The sequence below is a fragment of the Vicugna pacos genome, chromosome 8 (assembly GCF_048564905.1).
Source record: "Vicugna pacos chromosome 8, VicPac4, whole genome shotgun sequence".
Lineage (NCBI taxonomy): Eukaryota > Metazoa > Chordata > Mammalia > Artiodactyla > Camelidae > Vicugna > Vicugna pacos.
This window is the reverse complement of record NC_132994.1, coordinates 21,485,946-21,505,086: the sequence shown is the minus strand read 5'-3', so window position 1 is coordinate 21,505,086 and position 19,141 is coordinate 21,485,946. Positions and strand designations below refer to the sequence as shown.

At 35.2% G+C, this 19,141-nt stretch overlaps 1 non-coding gene across 1 annotated transcript; it reads left to right on the top strand.

Annotated features, from left to right (window-relative positions):
- Positions 1-17,850: 17,850 nt before the first annotated feature.
- On the top strand, positions 17,851-17,923 carry TRNAA-GGC (transfer RNA alanine (anticodon GGC)). Its single transcript has one exon. It is a non-coding gene; the product is annotated as a tRNA-Ala (tRNA).
- Positions 17,924-19,141: the final 1,218 nt, after the last annotated feature.

The following is a 19,141-nucleotide window of genomic DNA, read 5'->3' as shown; positions in this document are numbered from 1 at the left end:
GTTTTATTAAATTATGATACTTACGGGTTTGGTTTTCTAGGAAACATTTTGTTTCAGTCTATTTTTAGTGTACTACCAGTCTCAACTGCCCATCCCCCTGCTGCAGGATTAGATTAACCATTGTCTGCGCTGGTGCTAGGTTCTTCCCAAGTCATTCTAGTACCCAGTTTCCTCTGAGATGCCCATGGCCTTGGGCAAGCCATTTAGCTTCTCTGTACTCTTTTCTTTCTTTATAAAATGGGGATTAAATGACCTTTCTCTACCTTCCTAATAGGAGTGCTTTAGATAAAATTAGATAGTAGACTTGGAAGTACCTGGGAAGTAAAAGTGTTGTAATAAAGCATAATAATCTGTTCTAAGGAACCCAAAGAGAAAAACGTGTGTGTAGAGGCTTTGAAAAGCAGTTATTTGTGTAGCTAATTGCAGTCACAGATCAATTTGCTATTGAGAGGGAAAAAAAATGTCAATTTGAGAGTAAAAGGGAACGATTTTCTATTTAAAAGATAAAAATATTTAACACCTAGTGAAGATGGATTTTGAAAAGTTATATTCTAGTTTAAAGTACGATTTCCTTAAATTTCAATCTTTAGAGTGAAAAAATCACTGTGTCAGAGGCTGGACTAGAAATTCTTGGTGACCGTCTATGACTTATGGTGGGACAGACTTTAAGTAGAGAAAGCTGTTAGACAGCCATTCTCCACAGAGAAAAGGAAAGGAAACAGAATGTGACAGATCTGAGGGAGTGCTCCTAAAACAGAAAACTCGGGAAAAAACTTGGAAGATCAGTTCTTAGAAAACATCGATTGGTAGGAGACAAGTATCAGATTTTCAGGCAACCGCAATGCCACACTACCATCTGTTTTTCGTTATTATTTTTTCATTTCTTTTTCTATGTAGTGAGGCAGGAGAAGCTAAAGAAAACTTGAGAAATTCCAAGGACAAACATGATCTTTGTTAAAAATGTTGTAAACAATTAACGGTCTCCTTAGCTGGATTAAAATCAAAGGTCGAATTGAAACGCATAGCAAGAAATTTTAAGACCAAGTTCACTGGATACACCAAAGTATACTACTGGATTCTTGATAGAGGTTCAGTTAATGAAAATTAGGGCAAGTTAAATCCACTGCAGCCTGGGAGAAAATCAGAGTTGAGTTAAGCAATAAATGACAGCAATTAAAGATAATGAAATAGGAACACAATTATATGTAGGTATGTATGTACAGTGTAAAACCACATTCTGTAGAAATTTAAGTATGATGTTCTTTACTATTTACTTTCAATTGTTTTCTTAGAGTTCAGCTTTTATTGAATAAGCATGAAGATATGAAAATCATGCATTGATATTTGATTGACCATACCTAGCTTTTCCAAGACAGGGGTTATCACCTGAAGTTTTAAAGAGTGGACATTCTTTCGTCATTATAGTAATAGAATTCTGAAGTCTTCTCTGGAGATTTTCTTCAGTATATTTGGTTTTTATTTACCTTTTCTTTTTTAATCTCATTGCTCACTTCATTAAGCCCACCAACAAGATCAAAAATTGACTTAAAATAATTTCTCAGAGTCTGTTTCATTGTTCTAAAGGGTTTTCAATTTTGTTTTATTTTGTTGGTTTTATACATGAAATTGTTGTTTGCTATAAATAGTAGCAAACACCAAATAATATAACCATAACATAAAAGCAAGAATCTTGTATAATAAGATGTGTGCTAATCTGTCTTGAACTTTTGAAGGTTAATTTCTAGAGAGCAGAGGTCATCATTTGCATCTTCTGTGATAATAAACAATGTATACTAAAGTTTTTATCTGTTTAACAAATGAAACAAAACCCAGAAAGCCCTCAGATACTACGGAATGAATAAAACATGTTTTACAGACACAAGAAGAGGGTCTTTGGGGGTTTGTTTTCAATCACTTGACCTAGGAACAGACCATCTTCTGAACATGCCAAATATTGTCTGACTCCTGAAAGAGCTAAATTTAAAATTTAATAGCTACATATAGATATATACCATAAATTCCTAACAGAGTCTATATAAGTGATGCAAAATATATGGATGAACACTTTTAAAATTATTTATTAAAAATATTTATTTGTGATTACATTTTATTAATTTTTTGAGATGTTTTCTATCCCAGGGAGAAGTTATGACTTTGTACCGTTTGTGATTCAGGGAAATTTTCAGTTTATGTTGCCATTTCATTTAGAAAACACAAAGGAGAAGAAGGGATCAAGGTGCCCAGACAAGACAGAGCATACAAATGAAACATGGACTATTGATGTCAATGGGAAATATTCATCTTCTTTTTCGTCTAAAATTAAAGAAAGTAGAAATGTGATAAGATGAATACTTTGACCAAATATAACTGAAAAGTTCTGATGTCAGGCTGTCAAATACTTCTAATATAATTTTCCCTCTTTAATTTTACGAATTTTTTTCCTCCTAAACTGTTGTATCTCCTTGCTAAAATATATTTAACTTCTAATAAGAAGCACAACACATTTTAATTCCTCTCTTTCCCACCCCCACCCCCAGAAATCTTGCTTCCTTGGGCTTCCTGCTGACAACATCATTGATAAGCATAAAGGATAAAAGTGACATATTTCAGTCTAACTTTTGGGTTCTTTATGAACATAGATTTGTAATTGCGCCAGCTTATGACACACACACAAAATAGGTAGCAGGTTTGTGAAGCAAATTAACTGGGGGCCAAATTTAGCCTTCTAAACTCATTTCATTTGCACCTCAGCTTGGACTTAAGCCATTAGCACAGCAGGAAAAAGCAATGGTTATGCACCAGGCCACCAGCACTTCCATGCATTAGATTTTGCAGAATGACAGAAATAATGAATGTAATTAAAACAGCATGTAGCTAAGAAAAAATAATTAGTGTACAAGTTGGATGGCTCTGGGAGGCCCATGACATGACAAAAACGTTTTAAGGATTTTAATGATATCCTAAACTAGTTTAGTTTCCAAATAAGAGCTCATGTATCAAAATATTTGATAAATGAATGTTCTTAATAATTATTTCCAGGCTTTAGACTTAAAGTGTTACAGTTTTAATAACCTCAGTTTTTAATCTCAGATCCTTCCTACTTACTTTTGAAATGACACCTATGAGTTATTTAATTATTATATTCAGAAGGAAGGAGTAACATAAATACCCTAAGCTCATAAAATGATAAAAGTTGAGATTTTTGGGAGTTGTCACTAATGAAATTTGAAAACATGTTTCTTAATAATTACAAATCAAATTAGATACCAAATTCTAATTTATTAATTTGTAATCATACAAGCTATTTTTTTAAGCTTTTTAATCTTGAGAGACAGAAATCTAAATTTTCTCAAGGAAGAAATTCATAATTTAAAATCATGAAAGCATAGTACATTCTGGAAGGCACAAATACTTAAAGATAAAAGAGAAGCATATATTGTAAACAACTCTTTCCATTTTCTAAAGTTAAAATAATACTAATTGTTGAAGATAGATTTTTACATTGGAATATATCTTTTATTCTCTAACTTCACTATTACCACAAACCCAAAACAATTTTTATTATCTAGTTTTTCTATATATCTTTCTAGAGAAACCTAAAATGACTTCTAAACTTTTTCTTGCAATTTTTTTAGATTCTAAGAAATTACAATAGAAAATAAAGCCAAGTAGGTGTGACGATGGGAAAAAAACGTAACAAATTAGAATTTGATCTGTTCTTTAAGTATGAGTAAATTGTAGAAAGAATGTAAGGCAGAGGGAGACTTTGCAAAATGCCTGGGTGTGGAAGTAAGGAAGATAAAGGAAAGTTCCAGATCTGGGCCTTGGATGTCTAACAGAATAATAATGCTATTGATAGAATTATGTGTCAGAAATTATATTTGTTGGAAAAAATGATGAAATAAAGATGCTGATGTTACCCTAAAAGGGAAGGGAAAAGACCCCAGTTCTTGTCTTACTCAAAAGAGAAGAATTCAGATGGGAGATGGAAGTTTTGTGTATCAAAAGATTTTAAAGCTTTTATTTAGCAAAGGGAAGGTACACCTCCAAGAACAGGAGGCAGGCTGATCCAAGGGTGGATAGCAATGGTCTTTGTTTACTCTTACTTTTACACCCTCGCTAAGAAGTGGTCTCCTGATTGATTGACAGCTCTCGTCCCTGCTCATTCCTCTCTTGCGTATGTCCTCACCCATGATGCACACAGAAAAAACCCATGGGGAGTCCTAAACCTCAATGCTAATTATATTACAATGAACATTGAGTCATGTCAGATTAGGTCCTTGTCAATACCAAGCAGTCGTGGCCATAGGGTTCTAACCAGTTTCTTCTTGGCACTCATTTAGAGGAAGTAAACCCCTTTATGCTGAAGGCAGGCATGCCACCATCTTCTGGACCATCCTCCCTCTCCTCCACTTTGTCTGTCCTGTGCCCCCACTTATGTAACTACCTAATACTGAGATTGAAATAACAATGAGGCATTCAAAATGAGACGTTTAGTAAATCACTGTACAAAGTGAAGATCTCAGCAACGGCAGGTATTTGCTTAAAGGTATTACTTAACAATTTACTAATGTGGTTAAGTCCACATTTCAAACGATCAACAGTTTCCTCTTAAAAGAGGGAATCATGTGTAAAAAAGGATTTTTAAAAGCGTTACACACAAACACAAATTGAATCGTTGTTATTATAGTCATTATACTTCAAACACTCTCAAACAAAATAGTAACGTTGCTTCGCTTTGCCTGTAAGAAATAGGCAGTTTTACATTTACAAATGAAATTTAAGTTTTCATTTCAAAATATGTATTTGTAATCATAGCAGCTGTAACTGTTAAACTATTTTTAATCATAAGCAGGAGTAAAATTCAAATTTACTCAAGGAAAATGATTTAGGAAAACAAGCCAAATGTCACAGAAATTGAGCCCCGAGCAGCACTACGTGAACCTGGTTCACGGATTCCTCCCAAATTATACTGGTAGACTTAAAACAGAGGGAACATGGTAGACTCTGCTCCTCAGAGTGTAAGTTGCATATCATGCATTTTTAAAAAAAGACATGCTATCTTGTATACAGTAGTTAGTATCTGCAAATCCCAACTCCCAATTTCTCCCTCCCCACCTTTCCCCCCGGTACCACAAGTTTGTTGTCTATGTCTGTGTATCTGACTCTGTTTTGTAAATAAGTTAATTTGTGCCTTTTTTTTTAGATTCCACATTTGAGAAATTAACACAACATTGTATATCGACCATATTTCAGTAAAAAATATCTGCTATGGAACATATTGCAGAGTTCCTGACCTCTGGAAGTTCAGAGTCTAATGAGAGAGCTAGACATGTTAAGTCGTGCTCAAGTGCTATGGGAATGCGCTGCAGTCACATTTCATTTAAAAAAAAAACAAAAAATAAAACGTAGTGGTCTTGGGATCTTACCCTGCTCATGCACGCACGCTTTTAACTCACAAGGCCCTTCTTTTTGTCTGACAACATAACTTCTTGCATTTTATTCTATGCTTGTATTTAGTTTACGCGAAAGAGGCTCTCTTGAGGGTGTATCTGGCAGGAGAACATTTTTGTGACTGCATTCCTTCCTGTTAAATGATAAAATGACTACTTGTGGCTTTTACTAGGTTCCCCCTATAAATCATTCTCTTACTACGTATTTATGCCAAGGATTTCCTCTTTTGACTAATTTGATTATTATCTATTACATGATTTCTTATTATTTAACCTTGAAATTTACAGTATGGATATAAGAACTGAAATAGTTGAAGTAAGAGTTAGTCTGCCCGAGCACAGGTACCAGAGCAGCTAAATAACCAGTTATTACTCTGTCTTGTTGGAACCGGTCATTTGTTGTAAGAAGAGGTTTTAACTGAAACAAATTATCGGTGGCTAATGGTCTTTTTGGCAGAGCTCATAGCCAGAGATCATTTTGGCGGCTCTTGGTGAGGATGTGGACCATAGAAGGCCCAGGGATTCTTAATTGATTGTTATTAACAGTCTGTGCACTGTGTGTAATTATGAATAAAACTAGCCCAGGGAGACATTTTGAGAAAAATAAAAGCTGAAGAGAATTAGGCTTATCAACTCTTCAAATGTGGCCGGGTAAATGTGTTCTAAGCAGCAACTAAAGAGTCTATGTATCTTTCTTTCAACCCTGTTTCTCAAATGTCTTGAGAGAAAGAAAACTGCTTTTAAAAATTGAAAGCTTTAAGAATTTATTTAGGAAGTCAGAAGTTAATCACAAATATAAAGGCAGTGAGATCCATCAATTTATCAATTGTATAATTGATACAACTTGGAACATGCTTTTTAGAATCTATAGCCTTTCTAAACTACCCATTATGATAATTTAGCAAGTGATAAGATATATCTGCTTAAATGCACAGGAAAGTACTTCTGAATATAGATAGAGATATGATAAGATTTATATCTAGCTCTATTATTTGTCTTCTTAAATGTGATGGATAAAAATGCCCACACACTCCATGTTAATATGCCCTACTTTTTGAGAAAAGAGAGGAAAGACAAGGCTATGACCATCTTCCTTAAACTAGTTTTGTAACTTGGCATGTAGCAAATGTGTAGTGAAAACCATGGATACTTAAATATAAGGTTTATCTTATTAGCAGAGTTTTCCTGTTACACAAAACACCTAAAAACAACAGGGAATAACAGATTAGACACAATTTTCTCAGTTTGGCTAAACACTAGTAAAAAAGTCATTAAACAATGTCCAATCAGGCTGTGAATAAGAAGGGGTTAGCATTTATGTGATTTCCAACAGGTGAATAACTTTGCCTTAGGAATAACATATACATTATTCATTGGCCAAAACCCAGCAAAGCCCTTCAGATGAAAATAAATGACTAGCTTCGTTTCAAGAAGCAGATATCAAAAGCCCAGGATGTTATATACCACGCTGCTATACCTGCTCCTAATTATACTGATGTGGATGATTTAGCAAGCTAAAACAGCATTTCAGAGATGGCGAGTTTAAACTCGAGGAAAATTATTACAACAAATGCACTTATAGCTACCTAATTGATCTTATTCATTTATGGATGATACTGGTAGAAAAAAATAATTTCAATAAGCACACTAAAAGAACTTTCTCAAAGCCAAGAGAAGTCCAAGCATGACAAATATGTTTACTTCTTTTCTCTGTGAATCTGACTGCAACTTTTAAAATGCTGTTTTCAGTTCTTAAATAATTTTCTAAACTCAGAGAAACTTTAAGTATTGATATTAATATTTTAATATTTGAGTTGGTTTTATTATTTGCTATTTTTAATTTTAATGAATACAATGACTTTTGTGTGTTGAATGATATCATCCATATAAATAAAATAAATGCCTAGGAATCTACACTGCATTGCAAAATTATAACAATGTGAAATCAACACAGTTTTGTTTTTAAACCTCTCAGGATCGAAACTAGCCCAAATGAAACATATATTGAAGTACATAAAACCCTCAGCTCCATTAGGTGGAATTGGACACTAGTGATTCTATAAGATTTACCAAATATATCATATGGAAGTTCTCAAAATAGATACAATTGCTTACCCTACAGGTATATTTGCTTATCTGCATGAATAAAATAATGCCAAGCAAATGTTAAAAACCAGTTTATTGTAATTAATCTGAGTCTATTTGAATAAATTTGATGTGGAACTCTATTACTCAGATCCACACAATTTTCTGAAATTATTCCCCCATATTCTTCAAGTGGAAAAACTGTTGCTGTACTTTTTTCATAATCAAGTTATGTAAAAAGTTATGATAATGCATAGATTGACTAAAGTTTGTATTTTGAATTGCATTGTTCTAAATTTGTTCCAGTGGTAGAAGCCGTGATTAGCATTCCTATCCACTGTAAAATTCTTACCGTTAACGGCATCCATCTTTGTGGCCAATTATTACTCACACATATATATGTCATGTTGGAAAAGTGTTTCAACGGAATGAAAGAGTTCAGAAATAAAATTGGAGTAAACAAAATGGAAAGAATGTTTAGGTAAGATGACAGCTTGAGCTGCTTTGTCCAATTCTCCACGTCTGGTCTTCCTACAGTATTAGAAACTGAGAAAGAGTGCTATTCACATGCTAAGACATTGCAGACTTCCTTCTAGATCTGTAACAGATGTGACCAGACTGAAGAACACTAATGAGGACTGGAAAAGATCTGCCCTTACTGAGAATGCAGCTAAATACTGTGGAAATTGAGTAGAAGAGATTTTGGCTGAATCTCATAACATAACAGGAAATGTAAACTTTATCATGCCCTCATGATCAACATTGAAGTGTAAAATTCTAACAATATTTCAGACAAGAAAAAATCCCCAAATGGTCTCCACACCCTGTTTTGGGATAAATACCAAACCAAAGAGAACCCTGTTTATAACAACATGGAAAGATTAGTAAACTGGAAAGAAGAAAAACATATAGTGTGGAAACTGTAAAATTAGTTTGCTATATAAAAAGCAGAACTTATTTTTAAGAGTAAATACCTATTTTTGAAAATGCCTTGCTATTGTACACAATGAATTTTAAAAAGTACCTACTTTGTGCTTTCAATAAAATGCGATAAAATATAGACTGAGGGAGAAAAAAAATTAAAGATGCGATAAAAAGACAAAAGCCTAAGGTGAAAAATAATTAACTGACATGAGGAGAACTTGTGAGTAAGCTGATATGAAAACCAGTAATAATAGAAATTTAAAAACTACACAGGGAAACAGTGTTGCATAAATAGATCAGTAATTTAGAAGATAAACCTGATACAGTTTCTTAGAATATAAGTGAACATCCATGATACGAATAGAAACAGTAAGAGAAAGTGGAGTTATGAAAGATACCACTATGAGATTACATTCCACGGTTCTTGAAGTAAAAGATAGGAACAACAGAAGATACAGCCAATATAGAAAAGAAAAATGTGTTATATGAAGTAAATATGACAGGCCACGGAGTTTTAAAAAATCAGAGATTTCTAATAAAAGGAGATCAACACCTAGACATATTTTGGTGAATTAAAAATATTTAAATAATGAACTATATCCTATAAGCATTTATGTAGAAAAAGCAGGATGCCTATAAGGAACCAGTTTAAGACTGGATAAAGGGATTCTACTGAAATAATACATTACAGAGAACAGTAGATAAAAAATATAAAGATGTGAAGAAAAAAATTATGATCCAAGAATTTTATAAGAAAGCAAGTTGCTGTTTGTGTATGATAGAAAAAAATATGTATACTTTCAAAATGTATGCACTGAGGAAAAAAATCAACAATGTACATTTTCTGTATTTGAAAGTATACTAGAGTATTCATTTCTCATTCTGAGAAATAAAATCAAAACAAAAATTTTAAAATAGCAGTGTAACAGTGCTGATACTGAATATTACAACCAGGTTAAAAATAGATTTATGATACTATAATTTGGCTGTGTAGTTCAATGGTTTAATCAATTTTAAAAGAGGAGATATAATAGCAAATTAATATAATTATATGATTCAGGATCTAAAATATGTGTCATGTCAACAGAATATTGGAAGAAGAGTTGGATGCAACACTTAATATTTTATAGACATAAAACTCCTACCAATGTTGGAAAGTGTCTCTGGAATTATTTATCTTAAATTCCTATCACCTTCTTGCCTTGTGGAGTATAAAAAAGGTCTTAACCCTTAGCCATTGTAAGATGTAATCATGACTATTGTCACCGTTGTCTTTTATTTTCAATGTTGAATTTTTCCTATTCCTTCAACTATTGTGGAAATTTTTTTTCCCATGCCATTCATCTTCGAAAGCCATGCCTCCTTTGAGTAAGCCAAAGTCTCCATCCTTCCCACGTAATGCTCCTACACACTCTGGGCTTGGCACTATAAGTAACCCGTGGCCTGACCTCACAGTGCCTTTCCAAATGCAATCCTTAACTCTCACATCGACAGAATCTTTCCCTGCAGTCTAACTATAAGGTGGCACACCTTGTAAAATATCTCCACATTTGCTTATAATATAGGTTTTCTGACCTGCAGTTTCTTCCATTTTACCAGCCTCCTCCAGCATATGTGTTCTTTCTCTCCTGATTTCTCTCTTTCTTACACACACACACACACATTTTATGTCCATATGGATTTTTTCCCTTCTCTGAGAATGTATTCCTAATACAAAGCACGTGACAAAGAATCATGTATTATTTTATTATCTTTATTAAATACATGCTTCCAATTTTATTTAACTCTTTAGCTATGCATAATTTAACTGTCTATATTTCATTTCCCCAAGTAGAGTGTAAGCTCTTTGAGCACAGGAAAAATCAGATTATACTTCATTTTTTCTATCCTCCACATCCTTGTACAAAAAACATACTGAAAACATACTTGTTGCTTTATTGACTTTATCCAGATTTCAGAATAACATATTAGTAGTTGGGGTGGAAAAAATAACTTTTGACACCCCCTTAGAATTTATAGGCATCCAGTATTACATGTAGAAGAAATCTGAATTATTCAACTTAAAGTTACCAAGCTATGAAATGCTCTGCAGAAAAGCCAAAGGTTTAAATGCAGTCATGTATAATGTCGCTGTAGGTTAACGATGAAATAGATCTTTTCCACATTTTCAGTGAAAGCATTTGTGAAAAGATGTATTGCTCCAAGTTGGAAATCTATATTCTGCGACAGCTGCTGACTAGTAATGAGATCTAATGAGCTGTCTCTTTATTGGAAAAAATAACATTTGCAATAACAGCCCCTTTGCAAATTGTAAAAGAGTATGGGAGTGCAGATATAACCCCGAGTTGATAGGGGTATATTCATGTCAATGTCATTTCAATTCAAATCTAAGTTTCCGTTCTCATTTAAAATAAGGTACTGTACACTCAAATGTGAAAATCAACTCCTTTTTTCCCCTAATAGCCTGTGGCTAAGAATTTAGTTTCTTTCATATAATATTAACATAACACTGATGCCAATATTAGCACAGTAAACTTAAAACAATTAAGTTTAAACAATTATAATTCATTTCCAAGTTTAACAGAAAGCTACTGTCCTTTCTCATTGCTGTGTTACCCTAATATCCAGTGTTGCATTATTTGAAATGATTACACTGATGCATGAATGGCCTCCCCCTTCTATCATTCCAAAATCCTCCAACATACACATGAAAAAAATAAATAAATAAATAAAACCCAACTGTGATCAGTACTACAGTAAAATTTTTGAGAACTGATGTTGGTTTACATTATCTTGGAATGCCTCAAGGCTAAAGTGAAATCGTCTGAATGTAGCAGTGGCAGCAAAGATATAATTGATTTTGGGAATATAAAAAATCTAGTATTTCACATAATGAAAATAGAGGTGCTATCAAAAAGTTGTCAATAAGATGCAAATTCTTTCTTTAAAAAAAATTGCTTTACCCTTGACTCACATTCAAATCATAGAGATTTAAATGCACAAAACACATGTAATTCTGAAGCAATAATTTAATGGCTTTCCAAAAACCCCACCATCTCTTACATATTGGTAATGATTTCCTACATTCAATACATCCTTTCCTTTTTCTCTCCTGTACAGTAGAAAGAGCTGCATATTTTTAAAGTTAATCACTCCAATTGTTTGTCAATTCTCAACACCTTGATTTTTTTCTGGAATCTTTCTCTATGCTTTACTCTCAGTCGCTTGTGCTTTCAACATGGTCATACTTACTAGCTCTCAAATCAGTTGTTAATTATACTTAGATATCTCCTATGTAAAAAACAAACAAACAAAAATACCAACAAAAAACCCCACAAAAATCAACAGACAAAACTACTCTGTCCAAATCACAAATAAAATTTTGGGAAAAAAAGTTCTATATTTCTTGTTTCCATATTTGTTCCTCCCATTCACTCTTCAGTCTACCCCTCAAAATATGAATATTCCTTTCTCCAATAAATAAATCTCTCCATTTATTTTAAATACCTAACTTTTGGAATTTCTCAACCAGATTAGATGTTGATTACTCTCTGACGTGGCTTCCATGTTGGCATACTCTCCTGATTCTCTTTCTTCTTTAATTTTTGATCTACTTTACTTGCATTTTGAGTCCTTCTTGTCCCATCATCTAAATGTTGTTGCCTCTTAGAATCTTACTCTGGGGACTGTTTCCTCTTCATTCTTCACACTCCTCCCAGAATGACCTCATGAATTCCCACCAGTTACTGTCCAGGTACTGATGACCCCCTCATCTACTTGCCCAGATGAGATGGGTCCCTGGGGTGTCAGAAGCATCCAAAGCTAACTGGGCATATGGGCACCTCCATACTCAGTATAATCAACTCTTTTCTTTGTTTGAAGGCTTTTTCTTTCTCCCACTCTGTCCTCCCGGTTTTTCTACACTGATGAATATCTCCACAGTTCAATTAGCTTCTCTAGCCAGAAGCCCTTGAATATTCTTCATCCTAATATTCTCCCATACCCAATAAAACAAACTCTGCCAATGTAAGCTCCCAGGTCTCTCTTTATTTATTAGCCCTTTTGTCCCATACCACTATCTTCATCTAGCTCACCAACAAATTGTCCCTAATGCACATTTGTGGATCTGCATAACTATGTCTTCCACTGGTCCGGTGACCACATGGAACCAGAGTGATCTACCTAAATACAAACCTGACCCTTAAAGTTACTCTATTACTTCTGTGGCTTTTAGTCTCAAGTTCAGATCTGTAACTTATCTTTGTACTTCTTTAGCCTTCTCTGTAGTTTACTCATTTAGATCCTGAAGTTTGCAAAGCACCATGTGCATTCCTTTTACTTAAGCACAAATAACCCCATTATATTCACCCCCCAAAATTAAAGTAATTAAAAATACTTATTGAGTGCCTGCCATGTAATGGGTTATAGACTCTGCACGTGTTACCTCACTTAATCATGGCAACTGTGAGAGGAGCTATTATTTCACTCATCTTACTTTAAAGGAAACTGAGACTTACAGTGAGTAAATAAGTTGCCTAAACATACCTGGCTAGTGTTTGAATAGGAATTTGAAACTAGTTCTTGCCTGACTTCAAGTTCATTTCTCTAGCACAGGTTTGGAAGAGCGCTGGCACTCAGTAAATAATCACTCAGTGACCATGACACTAATGGATACCAGAATCTACCATATTGTCCTCACAAAGCCAGAATCTATGGCTCCTAATGTAACTAGAAACAGATTCCGTCTAGGACCTTTTTTCTTCGCATCACTCTCTTCCTTAGCAATGTTTTTTTGTTTTTGTTTTTGTTTTTTGTAGGAGTATACAGGCTTGATAGAACCTCATTTCAGCGGAGGCTAGGAAAGTGAGCCTACAGGTTTATCTCAGACAGATAAGACTTGCAATATGGCAAATTCCTCAGAATTAAGCAAATTGTTTGGATGATTCTGTATAGGAACCAAGTGTAATAATCATTAAACTCTTTCTTATACAGCTCTACTACACTTCAGAATAATATAAATATGTATGTATCTGCAGGCGTGTTTCTCTTCCCTACACTCAGAGAAAACCACATGTAGCAGAAAACATTGAGTCATTGCACAGAAAGAAAGAAAACACAAAGAGAGCTTAGATGCCATTTAGCTTTGAACTTTTTAGTCTACACTATTCATGGGTTTCACACCCACACACTTCATATTTTTGAGTTATATTTCTATCTCTTGCAGACAGGAATGTTCCAACTAATAAAGATATTTGTGATGGTTAATTTTATGTGTCAACTTGGCTAGACTACAGTCTCCCTAAAACATTAAGTCAAACATTATTCTGGATGTTTCTGTAAGGCTATTTTTGGAGGAGATTAACATTGAAATAAGTGGATTTTGTGTAAAGAAGTTGCTCTCCATATTGTGGATGGGCCTCATCCAATCAGCTGAAGGCCTTAATAAAACAAAGAATGACCTCCTTTGAGCAAGGACAGTTTCTGCGAACAGACTACCTTTAAACTTGGAATTCATCTCTTGCAGCCAGCCTGCTGGCTGATTCCATCAGATTTTGGACTTGTCAAGCCTCCACCATTTGCATGTGTCAATGTTTTAAAATAAATTTGTCTTTCTATAAACAGTGTGATAATTGAATGTATCAACTAGACTGGGTCGTGAGGTGCTTAGGTATTTGGTAAAAGATTATTCTGACTGTGTCTGTGAGGGTGTTTTTGGATGAGATTAACAGTTAAATTTGTAGACTAAGTAAAACGGATTACCTGCTATAATGTTGGGGGAGGGGAACTTATCCAATTAGTTGAATAATTGACTTGAACCAAAAGGCTGACCCTCCCCTTAGTAAGGGAGAATTCTCTGCCTCATAGCCTGGGATATGAATTTTTTTTTCCCTCTCTTTGGACCTTAAAAATTTTTTTTTAATTGAAAAATAGTCAGTTCACAATGTTGTGTCAATCAAGTATATTGATCATGAGCTATCAAACTGCAGAGTCTAGCCAAATGGTGACTTTGCAACTAACGCAAATTGTTCAGGAAATAATAGAGTTCAGAATTTCTAAATTTTTCTACATCAGAATTATTCAAATTTCCCTTGCATAGAAGAGTTCCTTTCACCTGGCGCTGTGACCTTATTATGTGGCATATAAAGTGAGGCTGATAAGAAGTTTAAAGTACCTGTGAATAGAAATAATTCTTGGAAAATGTGCTTTGCCATTTGTTACCTTAGACAGTACTTAGTAACACAAATACCAAAGTTTACATTAAATATTTGCTCTTATTTTTTTCTTATGCAGATTTTTTTCATTCACAAATATTTTGAGGGAACCCCAAAAGCGTCTGCTGCTTTTTTGAAAGGAGACATTTTAATCCCAGAAAAAGCTAATGAACTGATCAGTTTTAACTAGAGCACACAGTAAAATCCATGAAATATAATAAAGCTTATTTCTCTCATCCCAGAGTTCAACCTCATTCTGTAGTAAGGATTTGTTGAGACCAGTTAAACATACTGAAAATATTTTGAAGCCAAATATCTAATGACCTGCTTTAATTTGGTAGTTCAGGTCATAAAATAAGAGCAGTTCACCTGGAGTAAACAGGGTCAATGGACAAACTTCAAGAGATACATAATACTATTTCATTTATATTCAGGTTTTTTCTTCATTTTTTCTTTTTTGTTTTTTAACATTTTTTATTGATTTATAATCATTTTACAACATTGTGTCAAATTCCTCATTTATATTCAGTTTTGTGGTCTACACACATGGGGAGCATTGACAACTTATCGGATTACCAGTATGTCCATGAGCTCAAAATGTTAAAATCCAAGTGAAACTAAGCATATTGCTACCATGAGATCTGATTGATTTTCCTCTCCCTTATCACCACCCCAATCAATACATGATTGAAAGGAATCTTGATTAATCTTGACTTAGTAATACAATAATAGAAATTTCATTAATAACCACAAGCTATAGAGACCTCATTATGGGCAAGGTACACATTTTGAAATAAGTATGCTCTTTTCCCCGATTTAAAGAAGGAAAACCTAAGAATTGGAAAGATAACTAAAAACTCCTCATCTGTACAGTTTGCTAGTGACTAAACTGTGATTCAAAATCATCCCGTATGATAGATGCTGGGCTTCCCCTTAGCCGACATGTTCTGCTTCCAACTCACTTGACCTGGAAGGACCTGTTGGAAGACTGAAACACCCAGATCCTCTTTGGTGGATAAAACGTCTGGGAAGGCAAAAGTGCTCCCCTACCACCCAACTAAGGGGAGAGAATAAAAGAAAAAAATATCTGAGATTAAGATAGGTTTGTTGGTGAGTTTTCAAGCCGCAAACTAAGGAACGCCCGAATCTAGAGTCATGGGATGGTCGATATGAAGAGGACAGCGATCGTCTTCTCTGCTCAGCCTCTGTGGATAACTCAGTGGATGTTTCCTAAGCAAGGTGGTGAAAGCTGCTAACTCTTAACTACCACGTGGGAAACCAAAAGACAGTCAGACAGTCTCAGGAGGGTGTCTTGTTAGAAAATACATATATGTACAAAGGACTTCTCTTCTCTCTTTGACGGGAAAAAAAAAAAAAGAGGAAGGAAACCACCAGTTGGCTTTTAAAAACTTATTATGTGTTTGCAGCCATATCTGGGTGTGAGACCAGTGACGGGTGGCTGGTGAGATCAGAGCAGATGTATCTGTGTGGAAGCCTGGGGCTGATGCAGAGCTACAGTGGATCTTGGTGGTTAGAGAGAAAGCGTCTCTCTGTTCCCTGTGTTTGGCAGGAAGGGAGACTTTGGTCCTCAGTGTGAGATGGTGGAAGTAGAATCAGCTCGTGCTGGAGGAACAGGCTCCAGCAGCAGCATCTTTAGCAGCAGCAGCAACATTTATGAAAACAAAGCACCCCAAGATTGCAAGTGCTCGGCACATCCAGTCCGTGGTCAGCAGGCCTGCTCTGCTCTGAGAGCTGTTTGGAGATGGAAGGGCGAAATGGAAGAAAACACTTCTTTCTCTTATTTAAATTTTTATAAATCCTTTAACTGAGATATAATTGGCATACAATATATTCGCTTCAGGTGTCCAACATTTGTGTATATCACAATCAGTCTAGTCACCACATTTCACCACACTAAGTTTATATACTGCTTTTGACTGTCTTCCCCACGCTGTGCTTGGCCTCCCCATTTATTCTGTAACTACAAGTTTGTTCTTCTTGATCCCCTGAACCTATTTGCTACCCCCTCTCCTCTGGCAGCCACCAGTCTGTTCTCTGTGTCTAGGACTTGGGTTTGGTTGGCCTTTGCTTGCTTTGTTTTTTAGATTTCACATATAAGTGAAATCATGTGGCATTTGTTTCTCTCTGCCTGACTTGTTTCACTTAACGTAACACTCTCAAGGCCCCTCTATGTTGAAATCTTGCCATTTGCATGTCTTTCTCTTGAGTGGAGATTCAGAGGATCACACTTGGGAATTTCTTCTTTCTTCTTCCTCCCCAAGTATGTTCCTGGGAAACACTTGATTAAAAAATGCATGGGAATAGAGAGATTTTCAGGATTGGGGCAGTCAAGAGTTTTCAACTTAGTTTAATTCCCAGCAGAGCAAATAACCAAAGAGAAGGAATTATTTAGGAAATTCAGTAGAATCCCTTGTTAGGACATGTCATTAACTATGATTTGGGGATGTATGTTGCCTCATTTAGTGAACAATCTGGGTAATTTGCAAATGACATTAAAATCAATAGAGTAGAGACACACATTAATTTGTTCCTTCTTCCCGTATGTCAGGGCTAGGGTCTCAAGTCAGAGAGATGGGTAAATCATGAATTCTTTCTTCAGTGAGTTCATGGAATGGCGAGAGAGTTCAGTACATAAATGAATGATTGCAGAATAATGTGATATATGCTTGAAGGTTTGAAAAAGTACCATTAATGCCAGGCACAAGGAAGAATTTCTTTTGCTTGAGGTGCTGCACTTTAGTGGAGTTGAGAGACATGCTTGTGCAGAGAAGTGACATAATCAAGACCTGTCTAATATGTGTCTATTATGTAAGTTCAAGGTTTAGAGTGAAAAACATCAGAAATATTTACAAATAGAACATTCTTTAATTTATTACCTTACCTAATTCTGTTACTTATGTGACCCCCTATCCGGTGATAAAGAGAGAGATTTAGAGAGAAAAAGAAGGAAAGAGAAATATACGAGATCTTTGGGTACTTGATTTTGAGGGGTTTTAAGTTACTTCACTTAAGGAGTATGTGTTATATCTTAGCATATGCAAGTATGTTATTTTAGGGATTGAGAATACATCAGTGACAAAAAAACCCTCCTTCCCTCATGCCTCCCTTCATGGAACATCATTCCAGAAGGAGAAAGAAAATTAAAAGTCTGGGGGGGTGGGTGTAGCTCAGTGGTAGAGCGTATGCTTGGCATGCGTAAGGTCCTGGGTTCAATCCCCAGTACCTCCATTTAAAAAAAAGTCTATATTAATACATAATGTGATAAAATATGATGATTAACTCTATAAAGAAAAAATATAGCAGAAAAGGGCACAGTGTGTGTTGACAAGTGTGTGGGAAGTCATGTTATTTTACATAAGATAATTCTGGTGATATCTGAGCAGAGACCTGAGGGGAGTGAAGAGATGGGTATGAGGATTTCTTGGGGAAGAGCATTTCACGTGCAGAGCCGTGAGTGGGAAAAGTTATTTGTTCCAAGAGCAGCAAGGTGTCCAGTGTGGCTGAGACAGAGTGACCGGGCAAGCTGTAGGAAATGAGGTCAAGGAGGTGAGGGTTCAGGCCATACCGGGCCTGGAAGGGTACTGTATGGGGAAAGGCCACTGGGAGGGACTTTGGCTTTTGTTCTGAGTGGGAAGTTGGTGGTATAGCACTTTAATGATTAAAACCTGCTAATTCACCTTTAAGTTGCTTAGCCCAACAAGCAACTCAAAGTCTTTAATCATCTTCATAAAAAAGCTTTTTATTTTTTAGATTGATTGGTTACAAATCCTGCAACAGGAAGCAATCTCCAGAGTGAGCCATTCTCATTGAAATCAGTAAGAAACACTTTTAATTTTACTACCTGGAGCTATTATACTGAATATTTAAAGGGCAGATTAGAACTCACAGAATCAGTAATTAGTAATTAATTGGGTTATAGAAACATCAACACCGAGGTCATCAGTTCAAAGCAAAGCTGCAGAGACCAAACTGCTGACATCTGACAGCACTTCACTGGGAACTGTGGACTGGAAGTCTGTCTCAATCTTTTTTTCTTTGTCAAGAAGCGTTCATATGCACAAGGCCAGAATGACCCTGCTTTTAATATTCAATGGCATGTCTGCAGGAAGCCTTTTCGTAGATGCTAAGGTTAAGTGACTCTGGAAATGGGACTATTGGGTCGCGGTAAAACACGTTAGCACAACACATAATCAAACATTTTCTAAAATGGCATTAAAGTGTGTGTTCCCTAGTTGATTCTAACCCTCATTATGCAAAATGCACTGAAAAATGTAAGGCAGAACATGATGGTTTGATTATGCAACAAAACCAGCTAAATGTTTTCATTAGCTGCATAATATTTTTGCACAATAAGGATAATTGAGTGTTGAAAATGTACTAATTCATTTAATCCCTCGGGGCAAAAGTAATACGGAGGGAAATCATGATGTTTTTAGGGACTCTGAT